Raw genomic sequence first — 13,590 nt, 5'->3', positions numbered from 1 at the left:
TTTATTGCAACAAATTAAAATTAATTTTTGTTCATGATCTAATGCCATAGGTTTTTGTATATATTTTTCAGATTTGTTTTTCTCTCTCTCTCTCTCAGATATGCATGGGGGATTTTTATTCTTTCCTCCTAAAATACCTACAAAGAGTCAATTCCTGTATTTGTGCTATAAGTAAAACTACTTTTGTAAAATTATTGAATGGATAAGTTGTTTTATTTTATTTCACAATAACTATGTAAGGTTTATCTATAGCAGGGAAAGACATAAAAGACTGTTTATTGTAATATAAAGTTTACCAATGTAGAAAAATCCTGAAAAAAACAAAACAGCAAAACATACTGAATTCTTAGGACAACCCAGGATAAGAGGGACACTACTGCCCCCAAGTGGCTGCCTGGAGATGAAGGATGCCAGTGCCTCCTGGGAACAGCAAGTAACTCCACTGCTCACCCTTGTTTACAGTCACACTCTCTATTGATAAGACTATGAGGAAACGGAATTTGTATTCATTTTGAGTCTAAAAAAGTATAACTCTCGTGGAAGGAAAATTGGGAACATCCTAAAAAATTACACAGGCATTTATCCTTTGAACCCACAATTTGTAGATTATCTCCACAAGTAGAAACAACATATACACAAAGTTATTTATTAAAGCATTATTCATAAAATGATTCAATGCCTGCATTATGCCTCAACAATGCTAGCATTATTGAGTAGGTAAGGGTGAGTGGTTAGTGAGGGTACTAAAACCTTTAAATATTTTATTTGTATTTAATTTAACACAAGTATTGTACATATTCAAATATAAAATTACATTAAAGAGGAATTTTAATTTAATTGAATTTAGTTCAATAAAAGTAAAATCCAATAAACTGAAATGTATATCAAACTAAAAAATACAACCATATAGAAAAAAGGATTATTTTAAGTAATTTGGAACATAGTATTCTGATTTGATGTCTTTCATATAATACGTTGTAAGTACAAAAATTTCTAAAACTTGTCAAATTTATTGATAGTGGCAATATTCACATTGCTCTTGTGAAACTATAATAGATATAAAAATATGAATTTCAATATATAAATATATATATGTCATATATATTGTCAGTAGAGGAATCAAAATTTTCATTGTTCTTATAGTGAATAATGAGAACTATAAAAAGAAATTCATTAGAAAATCCTGTGATTTTAACTGCACATTAGCATAAACTTATCATCCCGGCCTGCTCTGCTGGACAGGCTAGGTTGTCTCATTTTATTTCACAATTAGTGGCACTCTGGTAATAACTGTAGAGCTAGCACCCAGATCTTTGTGTTCCAGTGCCATTGTCTTTACACATCATTGACTTTAACATAATTTGTGTTTGATTACCATTACCTATTAAAAATAATATTAGATTCCTGGAGAAATGACTGATGCCCAGTTTGAGCAGTAACAGTACAGGATGGATCCAGATTTCTTGCTTTTCCAGAATGTAAAAAACAAAAACAAAGCAAAACCGAAATGAAAAGTAATAAAATAATACCAAAAGGACACAGAGCATGTTTAAAGACATTTCCACAGTACACATTTGGGATCTTTTGAGCCACAAGAGAATAATAAATGTAATTGATTTTAATACATTGAAGTAAAACAAAACAAAAAAACCCATGCACTCATGGTGATATGACATACAGAGTGACAGCTGCTAATAAATGTAAAAGGAAGAAAAGTCCATTCAATATAAAGAACCATCACCTCTAGGGTTAGAACAATTGGCCTTTAGTGCCTTCTGATATTACATGGTATGAAGTAGAAATGTTCACTTATGAAGAGTTCCTGCCAGCAGTTTATCCTGAGTAGAGGCAAGTCTTGAAACCTAACTGGATTTTACAGGGAATAGAAAGCACATTAAATGATACCATGAAAAGACAAATTCAGAAGTTATTATATTGTACATGAAAACTGGCTTGGTTTCTTCACAAAAAAATAGCATCTTGAGAAAAAACAAACAAACAAAAGGTACATTCCTCAATGTTAAAGGTGATTTGAAAAATAAAAAAATTGTAACAAGGAAAGCTTAATTGGATCTCAGTTTGGAAAAGAAAATAGATATAAAATATTTTGGATAAATGAACTATATATTAGATTATATTTTGGAATTGTTAATAATCTTGAAATGATAATGGCATTGTTGCTTTATAAGAGAATGCTATACGTGTGTATATATTTACATTATATATATGCATATATAGAGAGAAAGCATGTAAGTATGACCCATTATTATTATTAAACTTTTGTATGCTTACGCATTTAAAAATTTTTAAAAATTAAAAATAATTCTATCTCAGAAATTTAATTTGGAATTATGCTTTTATATTTTTGTGTAAATGAAATTTAAAAGGTATCAATTAGACCATCTGTTATGGTTTTGATAGACTGGCTGTATCTAACTACAGTAAAAATAACAGGTTATCCTAATCCTAAAATCTTTTGATGCAGCGAGTATAATCTGTAAAATAACTATATTAGATTTTATTTATTCTTTACAACTCAGTGTCAGAAAAACCAATGTAGACTATAATTCTGTTAACATTGGAGGTACAGATGAAGGGAGGACCTAATGGGCTCGGCAGATTTGTGGGGAAATAATGAAAAGAATGCCAAGGTTTTTTCTCATATTCACATGAATGAAAGGGGAAATACATAAAAAAAAAAAAAAAAAAATGAAGTGAATAAGTTAATAAACTCTACATTGTACAAAACAATTGATTAACTGAATATTTTAACAAGTCAGTTCTTTGTTTTTTAAAAAATCAAATGCAAACTTATTTTCAAATTTTATTGTCAAAAATACTTTAAAATCATTGTACATATATACTCAACTACATCAACAATGCTAACTTGAAATACATATAAGAAAATACATAATATATTTTTTTGAATTTCTTAAGAAGAACCTACATTATTATGATATCACTATATTTTATATTATACTTTGGGTATTGAGTGTATTTTTATAGTACAGATATGGGACTCCTCCAACAAATTACATCAGAGAATGATGTCGCAGGTTAATTTTGAACTATTTTGTCTATATAATTTAATCTTTAAAGGTAATAAGGATAAAGACAACTATAATATGTCTAAACCCAAACTAGATATTTCTGATTTTGTGGTTTAGAATTTTATTCCCCATTCAGAGTCCAAATCAGTTCTGACAGGGAATGTCATCCACTCTGTTTTAAAAGCGCTGTAATAAATCAATGTCAAAACATTGTTTTATTTTTTTTTCAATACTCCACATTAATTAAATATAGTATATAGATTTCATAGTTTCTCTTTCCATAAATACTTTGTCCCTTTCAAATGTAAATAGATTCATTTTTTTTTTTTTTTTTTTTTTGTTAACAATATTTGGCATCAGTAACAGAATGATTTTAACTTGCCCATGTTACAGCAGGCAGCTAGTTAGATATTAACAAAAGAGGAGGGAGCCAGACATCTAATTAAGCAGGATTAACTAGGAGGGGACAGCTTCACAGTCTCTCCAGCTGCCAGGAGGCAGAATAGACCAATTTCCCAGTCTCCCCAGGGAGCAGCCAGCCGGTTTGCCTGGATTAATGGGGAGGGATTAAGAGGAAGGGGGAAATTCCTTTACCAAGTACTGCATGCACACTGGAAACCAACATGGGTCAAGGGGATAAGCCATGCCCAGTAGAAGCCAAAATGATGACCATACAGGGGAGGAGACTGGCCTGAAAAAATCTGGGAAAAAGATCAGATAGAATAAGGGCATGAAACCCAAAAGAGCCAGGAAAGGGATTAGACGTTTTGAAAGAAGGCCTACTCTTACCCAAGCCCAAGGAAATATAACCAAAGTTTAACAAAGGCCTGAGGCATTCTCTCTATGTAGTAGCCACTCCACCCAGAGCACAGTGCCCATCAGGACTGGGGCAACATCAAGTCTTGGCAGCAGACAGTGTGCAGCTACGAAACGAGGCACAGGGAGGGGAACGTGCCCAAGGTCAGCCTCCGGTGCCAGGGTGATGCAGCTCTAGGCCTGTTGACACTCCTGGGCCTGGTGGGCCCAAGTGTGGGCCTAGGGCCCTGGAAGCAGGACTTCTCCTCAGCCAGGTGGAGCTAAACCCCATGCTTGTGGATGAGGCCTCAGGCATGGTGGACCTGGGGCCAGTGAACATGTTCTACCAGCCGAGTGCGGGCAAGTCCCTGCTCAGCTGTGGCAGGGTTTTCAAGGGCACTATTATAAATCTGGCCACTATGGTCAAATCCTTCTGCACTGGATTTGGTCACAGCAATTCCTTTCCTGGGACACAGTGAAAGAACTTATTTCCAGACCAGTCTTCCTCCGGGAACACCTGTATAGAGAAATAAAATATTATCTGGTACACATGAAACAATCCATTTATAAAAACTGAAATGGTTTTAGCAAGTATAGTATATTGTTACTGTCTGCCATTTCAGATTAAAATCCATTTTTAGAGTGTAACTCAATGAACGTTTACTTGTCTAAGTATGATCACTTAAAGGGGTTTAAAATTCCCCACTGTTTTTCACATTTGCTCGATTTACCCTTTCCTTCCAGTGGTGAAGCTAATCCAACTGGGTCACATTCTAAGACTCTAGAAAGAATGTTTTAGCTGTCCTGGCCAGGTGGCTTAGTTAGTTGGAGTGTCATTCTACCCATCAAAAAGGATGTGGATTTGATTCCTAGTCAGGGTACATACCTAGGTGGTGGGCTTGATCCCTGGTCGGGGTGTATACCTGAGGCAACCGATCCATGTTTCTCTCTCTTTCTCTCTCAAATCAATAAAAATAAACCTCTGGGTGAGGATTTAAAAAAATGCTCTACCTAGTAGGCGATACATAATAGATGACATACAAGTGTGTGGTAAACTATCAGGTAATTGTTAGTACATTGAAAACAGTGAAGGTACTGTCTACTTTTGACAATGGTAGAATCTCTTACACCAGCCCAATGTGCCCCATTTCTCAGTAACAATAATTAAAAGGTACATGTAATATTTATAAGATGCACGTACTATAATTGTAAAAGGCATGGGAGAGCTGCCTGAGCAGCCTGCTCTTGGGAAATTTAGACCCCAGGGAGGAAAATAAAAGCACAGAGAAGAGAGGCTGCTACAATGATATAATTATATAATTATTTTCCTCTTGAATTATTTGCCAAATATTAAGCTGTCCAAGAAAATGAGCTAAGAAGTCAGGCTAAAAGGAGCTGAAAATTCAGGGAAGGTGTTTTGTTGCTGTTGTTGCTGTGTGTGTGTGTGTGTGTGTGTGTGTGTGTGTGTGTGTGTTGGGTATGTATGTTTATGGCCAATTTTATAATGTTGAAGCAAATTCTGCTTAGAACATAATAATAATAAAAGAGATCAGTGTGAGCTGAACACAGACGCACATTGCCTGGGTCTCCCCGGGAGGATGCTTTGCAGACAGCGGAGAGCACTGGACAACACTTGAGCTGTCAGTCCGCCGCATGCCTCGGCGGCAGAAAGCCACCTGCAGCCCACGTGCAGACTGATCAAAGCTCCCTGTTTCAGTCTGATGTGAAAGAACTAGGGCACGTCTGCTCCAAAGCTCCTTGTAGAGTTGACTGAGGCAGATGGTCCTCCTCAAAGTTCAGGTTCTCCCTTCATCTCATCCTCCCTGCACACTGCCTTCCATTTGTTGACACTAATCATAATTCCTAATAAGCATCCTATAGACTAAACTTTGTCTCAGCATCTTCTCCCCAGAAAAGCCAACCTGTGGCAGTTGGGTTTGGGAGCTGGTTGGCTGACAATAAGAACCGTAGTGGTTACAAAGCGACAGGCCAGGGTGAGAAGGGCTAAGGGGTTAAGCAGAGAGAATAAAGAAGAAGAAGAAAAGAAAGACCCATGGACACAGATAGCAGTATAGTGATTGCAAGAGGGAAGGGGGTGGGGGGGGAGAAGAAGGCAAAGGGGATAAATGGTGCTGGAAGGAGACTGACTTGGAGTGGTGAACACACAGTACAATATACAGGTGATGCACTGCAGACCTGTATACCTGAAACTGTGTCATTTTATTAAGCAATATTAACCCAAGAAATTCAATAAAAAGAAAGTAAACAAACAAGCAAAGTGACAGGCCAGCACTGCTTTGTTCCCAGCGGTGCACCTGGATGGTTCACCATGGACCGAAAGGCGCTAGCTGGTGAAATGTATCAGAAGTTTGGAATGTAGGTGAGGGACGATAAGTCAAGGGAAATGGAGCAGGATAACCATTGCTAAACTGTTAACTCTCTAGGGAAAGGTAGCAAATGATTCACAGTAAACATGGAAATGGAAGCCAAGTGGAGCGTCCAGACAGCCTCTTTGATAACATACAAATATACTCTCATCTTTTGTAGTAACAGTGGATAAAGAAAGCTAGAATAGGTAGACTAATCATTGGAGAGCAAATCTCAAGTCTCCAAAGGATGTTAAAATGCAGATGAATGATATCCGCAAATGTCACAGACAACATTAATGGAAACTTTTTTTTTAATCCTCACTCGAGGATATTTTTCTATTTATCTTTAGAGGTACATTGGTCTGTGGGCCGACACTCTAACCGCTGGGCCAAATTGGCCAGGGCAGAAACTCTTCCCATTAGCTTGTGCATAGGACATGAATGCCCACAAACAACATTGCTTTGAAAATTTGAATTCAAAATTAGTAAAGCAAAGAAAATATAAAATAAACATTTGAGAAGAATATGTAAAATTTTCAAAATAGACAAAATAATTGCATATATATATTTAAAAATCTACAAAATAAATATGTAAATTTAGAAATTTGCAATGACAAGACTAATATACTAAATTCAGTTTTGTTTTTTATACCAGTGGTTAATAGAAATGTAAATCTAAAAAGAATACTATTATAGTGACATTAAGAACACAAACAAAACAGTAATAATTTTTATGTAAGAATTTAAAAGCTGCACTTCTATACTCAGAATTATAAACTGTTTGAGAACATATGAATGTAAAAAATATATTTTAGAAGGATACCATTTGCAATGGTATAAAAAATAAAAGCCTTATAATAAAAAATAAATGCAACAACTCTAAACTGGAAAATTATACAATATTACTGAGAAAAAGATGTCCACGTAAACATAGAAATGTATATATTCATATGCTGAGAAACTCAATACTATAAAGATACTTATTGTTTTATTTAATTTATTTTTATTTTTTTAAATCCTCACCCAAGGATATTTTTCTATTTATCTTCAGATAGAGTGGGCGGGAGGGAGGGAAACAGTGTAAAAGAGAGAGAGAGAAACATCGATGTGAGAGAGACACATGAATTGGTTGCCTCCCGCACAACCCCAACCAGGACCAAGTACCAAACTGCAACCGAGGTACATGCCCTTGACTGGAATCAAACCCATGACTCTTTGGTCTACAGACCGACACTCTAATTACTGAGCAAAACTGGCCAGGGCTAAAGATACTTATTGTTAATGAAACTGTAGACTCAACATAACCTCATTTATGATCATTGTAGAAATTGCCAAACCAATTCTAAAATTCATATGGCAAAACCCAGGGTCAATAGAAGCCCCCCAAATCTTTAAAAAAAATAAAAACTACTTTTGACCTGTCAAAATCTAGAATAACTGAAACAATGTGTGATAGGTGCAAGGTTAGACCAACAGACCAGGGAAATGGAATAGAGTTCTAGAAACAAAATCCTGAATGTAGTGGAAAGCAATTTGTTACACAGAGAAGATAAAGAATGATATAATAAAGTTGCTGTAAGAATTGAGTATACAAAATCTGAAACATAGGTGAAATTAAATGCACACAGAAGAAAGGACACTTATTAGGGTGCTTCAGGTAAGAACAAGAATTTGATGTGTTTTTTTTAATAGTATAATGATTTCTGATTGCTCTGTTAAATGTGAGCATGGGTGAATCAAACAGGTGTGGCTATTTCCTACTTCAGTGAGGAGCAAAGCACACATCTCATTGTCTATAAACAGCCAAGTTGTACTAATCACGTAATACTACATATTCACTGTTGTTTGGGGGCTATGTGACAGGTCTGTTCATTGGCCACATTTAGGGACCTAGCCTTATAGATCTGTCATCTCTAGAATGCTGTTTATTCCTGTGCAGCAGAAGAGAGATTTGGAGGGTCTCAAACAACCAATAAAACATGCTGACCCAGAAAAGACAGGTGGTTCTTCAATTCACACTTTACTGACCATAGTGGTTCATAGATCCACCCTAGAGTCAGTCCTATCCTGTGCCTATAACAGGGGAGAACGACAGATACTGGAATTTTAGGGATTTATTTTAACTGCTGTTGAGAATGGAAGAACTAACCAGTGTTAGGGTAGGCAATACCCAGTGTCTAGCATGGATCTGTAGGGACAATTAACTTTATATGTGGGTAATATTTTCACCATGGCTTAGCAGCTTGGTGAAAGAATGGAGAAAGGATTCATTTAGAAGAATTTGAAAGGGTTGGAAATTAATAGAAATGATGTCTTTTGTGTGTGTTTTCTGATGTTTTGCAAACAGAAGATTACGGCAGAAGGAAGTGTATTATATTTGTACGAAAGTGTTAAGAGTGTTCAGTTATGCTTGGTAGGGTAGGGAAGAGAGTGGATGTGGAGACGGACAATTGAAAAAATAGAGGGTTCTAAGGACAATGAGGGAATCTGAGGATTTCAGTTGGACCATGTTGCTAATTTTCACACACATTTCCATTTCCCACAAGTATATCTTTTTCTAGTTTGTTTCCTGTGTGCATCTCACTGGAATATTCCAAGGCTTTTCACCATGACATCAAATCATGTCCCCAGTTCTGAACAGATCCCTGAATTACACTTTAGACTTACATCTCACTTGCTATATTTGGTTTGCCTCTTTCTATGGCCAGGCTCTCAAACTGAGCCTTTTCCTCTATTCCCTGCAAAACTCAATTCCAGTTCTTTGTTACACCACACTGACTTCATTTATCAAAGACTCAAATGCTTTTCACATAAAGCCTTTAGAAGAAAGGTAATCATTCAGTATATATATATATATATGTTTGAATAACATTATTTTATATTTACAAAGCCAACCCCAATGTAAATAAGAATGATATTCTTAATATAGCTCAATAATTATAGAAAATAAAAAAAATTATACAAGACTAATTGTCCAATGGGAATGAATGTAAGGTGGGTTAAAAAAAAAAAAAAAAATATATATATATATATATATATATATATATATAAACATCGCATTGTGTTTTTGCCTTAGACAATGTTTTTTGTCTAAGATAAAATTATTAATTTTTTTCAGAATACTTTCTCCTAAATTAACAATATGTGAAATATAAAATATGGAAGTTATTTTTGTATGTGTTTTTGCCCTTCATTATAGTTTTAAAAATTTTAACTTTATTTTCTACATTCTCTAAGGTTTCTCTGTATATACATCTGTGCACATGTTTTAAAAAAAAGAACTAACATACCACTAAATAGAAGCTTGTATGGGGCTGATTGGTCACTAAAATATTTAATTTATTATAATGATGATTTTGGAGATGATACAACATATTCAAATAATTTATATCTGAATTTCTGTTTCTAAAGAACTAGTTCTTAAACTATTTTGATATTGTTTAAAAAAAAACAACGAGCATTTTAAATAAACAAACAGGCACTCCTGTGTGTAAAGAGTTTAAGCACCATTTCTTTAGTCCGTTAGTATTTAATACTGTATTTCTTATCATTTTTAGAATTTTAGAGATTACATTTCAAATGTCATATTACTTTTTATTTTTATTTATTAATTTGTTTTTGTTACAGATGTTTCTCATTTTTCCCTCATTGACACCCTCCTCCCCATCCCCCCCACCTCATCCCCAGCTTTGTTGTCTATGTTCATGTCTATGGTCATGCATACATGCATGTAAGTTCTGTGGTTTATCTCTTCCCCCCAAAACCACCCCTCCTCTGAGGCTTTTCAATCTGTACCCCACCTCCATGTCTCTGGGTCAATTTTGTTCAGCAGTTTGTTTAGTTCATTATATTTCACAAATAAGTGAGATCATGTGATATTTGTCTTTCTCTGTTTGGTTCGTTTTGCTTAACATAATACTCTCCAGGTCCTTCCATGCCATCTCAAAGGATAAGAGATCATTCTTTCTTACAGCTGCATAGTATTCCATTGTGTACTTGTACCACAGCTTTTTTTTTTTTTTATCCTCACCCGAGGATATTATTTCCATTTTTTTGTTCAGGTAGAGTGGGAGGGAGAGAGAGGAAGAGAGAGAGAGAGAAAGAGAAACATCGACGTGAAAGGGACACATCAAGTGGCTGTCACCCACACGACCAACCAGGGCCCGGGACAAACTGCAACCGAGGTACATGCCCTTAGCGGGAACCGAACCTGGGTCTCTCGGGACCGCAGGCTGATGCTCTAACCACTGAGCCAAACCGGCCAGGGCTGTACCACAGCTTTTTAATCCACTCATCTACTGATGGACACTTGGGTTGTTTCCAGATCTTAGCTATTATAAATAATGCTGCTATGAACATAGTGGTACATATATTATTTTGATTAGTGTTTCAGGCTTCTTAGGGTATATTCCTAGAAGTGGGATCACTGGATCAAATGGAAGTTCAATTTTTAACTTTTTGAGGTAACTCCGTAGTGTTTTCCACAGTGGCTGCACCTGTCTGCATTCCCACCAGCAGTGTACTAGAGTCCCCTTTTCGCCACACCTTCGCCAACACTTGTTCTTTGATGATTTAGTGATGGTGGCCATTCTGACAGGTGTGAAGTGATATCTCATAGTTGTTTTAATTTGCATCTCTCTGATGATTAGTGATATTGAGCATTTCTTCATATGTCTCTTGGCTTTTTGTATGTCCTGTTTGGTGAGGTGTCTCTTTAGGTCCTCTGTCCATTTTTAATTGAGTTCTTTGTTTTCCTTTTGTTGAATTGTATGAGCACTCAATATATTTTGGAAATTAATCCTTATCTGATATATCATTGGCAATTACTAGAGACAAAGAAGGTTACTACATAATATTAAAAAGATCAATTCAACAAGAGGATATAACCCTTGTAAACATATACGCACCAAATACGGGAGTACCAAAATATATTTAAAAACTTCTGGAGGACTTCAAAGGAGAGATCAATAGCAACACGATCATAGAGGGTGACTTTAACATGCCACTGACACCACTGAATAAATCTTCTAGACAGAAAATTAACAAAAACATAGAGTCCTTGTAAGACAAACTAGATCAGTTGGACTTCATTGATATTTACAGAACATTTCACCCCAAAGCTGCAGAATATACATTCTTCTCAAGTGCACATAGGTCATTCTCAAAGATAGACCACATGTTAGGACACAAAGGAAGTCTCTACAAAATCAAGAAAATTGAAACCATATCAAGCATCTTCTCAGATCACAGTGGCATGAAACTAGCACTCAATTAAAATAAAAACACACAAAATCATTCAAACACTTGGAAGCTAAATAGCATGTTATTAAACAATGAATGGGTTACTAATGCGATCAAGGGAGAAATTAAAAACTTCCTGGAAACCAGTGAAAACAAATACACAACAACACAAAATCTATGGGACACAGCGAAAGCACTCCTGAGAGGGAAGTTTATAGAACTACAGTCCTACCTCAAGAAACAAAAAAAAATTTCTAATAGAATTTCTAACCCTACAACTTAAAGAACTAGAAAGTAAACAAAAAGAAAAACCCAGACCTAGTAGGAGGAAGGAAATAGTAAAGGTCAGAGCAGAAATAAATGACATAGAGACTAAAAAAACAATTCCAAAGATCAATGAAACAAAAAGCTGGTTCTTTGAAAAGATAAAAAAGATCGATGGACCTTTAGCCAGATTCACCAAGAAACAAAAAGAGAGAAACCAAATCAACAAAATCAGAAATGAAAGAAAAGTAACAACTGACACCACAAAAATACAAAGCATTATTGAAACATATTATGAACAATTGTACGCCAACAAATTGGCATATAGGAGGATTGTGCATGATATTGTACATTGACAATGTAGGAGAAATGACAAATTTCTAGAAACACACAGCCTCCCAAAACTGAACTAGAAAGAGATAGAAAACTTGAACAGACTGATAACAACAAAGGAAATTGAAGATGTAATTAAGAAACTCCTGCCCTGGCCAGTTTGGCTCAGTGGTTGGAGCATTGGCCTGAGGTCTGGAGAGACCCAGGTTCAGTTGTCGCTAAGGGCACGTACCTCAGTTGCAGTTTGTCCCCGGCCCTGGTTGGTCATGCGGGTGGCAACCACTCGATGTGTCCCTTTCATGTCGTTTCTCTCTCTCTCTGTTCCTCTCTCTCCCTCCCACTCTATCTGAACAAAAGAAAAAAGAAAGAAAAAAAAAAGAAACTCCCAGTAAAAAAAAGAACAGGCCCAGATCTGGCTTCACGGGGGATTTTTATGAACATTCAAAGAAGATCTAATACACATTCTCCTCAAACTATTCCAAAAAATTCAAGAAGACGGACCATTCCCAAACTCATTTTATGAGGCCAGCATAATCCTAATTCCAAAACCGAATAAAGACACTACAAAGAAAATAAAACTACAGGCCAATATCCCTGATGAACACAGATGCCAAAATCCTTAACAAAATACTAGCAAATTGTATCCAGCAATCCATCAAAAAAATTATTCATCATGACCAAATGGGTTTCATCCCAGGCATGCAAGGATGGTACAATATTCACAAATTAATAAATGTGATACACCATATAAACAAAAAGAAAGATAAAAACCGTATGATCTTATCAATGGATGCTGAAAAAGCATTTGACAAAATCCAGCACCCATTTCTGATAAAAACGCTCAGCAAGGTGGGAATAGAGGGATCATATCTCAACATAATAAAGGCCATATATGAAAAACCCACAACCAACATCATACTCAGTGGGCAAAACTAAAAGCATTCCCCTTAAGAACAGGAACAATTTAGGAATGCCTACTTTCACCACTCCTATTTAATATAGTACTGACGTGTTAGCCACAGTGTTTAGACATGAAGAAAAAATAAAGGGGATCCAAATTGGAAAGGCAGAAATGACACTGTCATTATTTGCAGATGACATGATATTGTACATAGAAAACCCTAAAGACTCCACCAAAATTCTACTAGACATAATAAATGAATTTGGCAAAGTAGCAGGATACAAAATTAACGTCAAGAAATCAATGGCATTTTTATACACCAATGATGAACTCACAGAAAGAGAAACTAAAAAAAAAAAAAAAAAAAAATTCCATTTACCATCGTAGCAAAAAAATTAAGATATAAAAAAGTGGAAGCACATACCTTGTTCATGGATTGGAAGAATTAACATCATTATAATGTCCATACTACCCAAAGCAATCTATAGATTCAATGCAATTCCCATCAAAATACCAATGACATATTTCATAGAACCGGAACAAACACTCCAAAAGTTCAGATGGAACCAAAAAAGACACTGAATAGCCACGGCAATCTTGAAAAAGAAGAACAATGTAGGAGGGATCATATCAGATT

General features: G+C 35.6%; 1 pseudogene; it reads left to right on the top strand.

Moving 5' to 3' along the window:
* Positions 1-4,135: 4,135 nt before the first annotated feature.
* The window catches only part of LOC118641579, a 47,633-nt pseudogene continuing 38,178 nt past the window's right edge, over positions 4,136-13,590 (top strand).

This window comes from Molossus molossus, unplaced genomic scaffold (genome assembly GCF_014108415.1).
Source record: "Molossus molossus isolate mMolMol1 unplaced genomic scaffold, mMolMol1.p scaffold_m16_p_3, whole genome shotgun sequence".
In the NCBI taxonomy this organism is placed as follows: Eukaryota; Metazoa; Chordata; class Mammalia; order Chiroptera; family Molossidae; genus Molossus; species Molossus molossus.
This window is presented reverse-complemented; position numbering and strand designations above follow the sequence as displayed.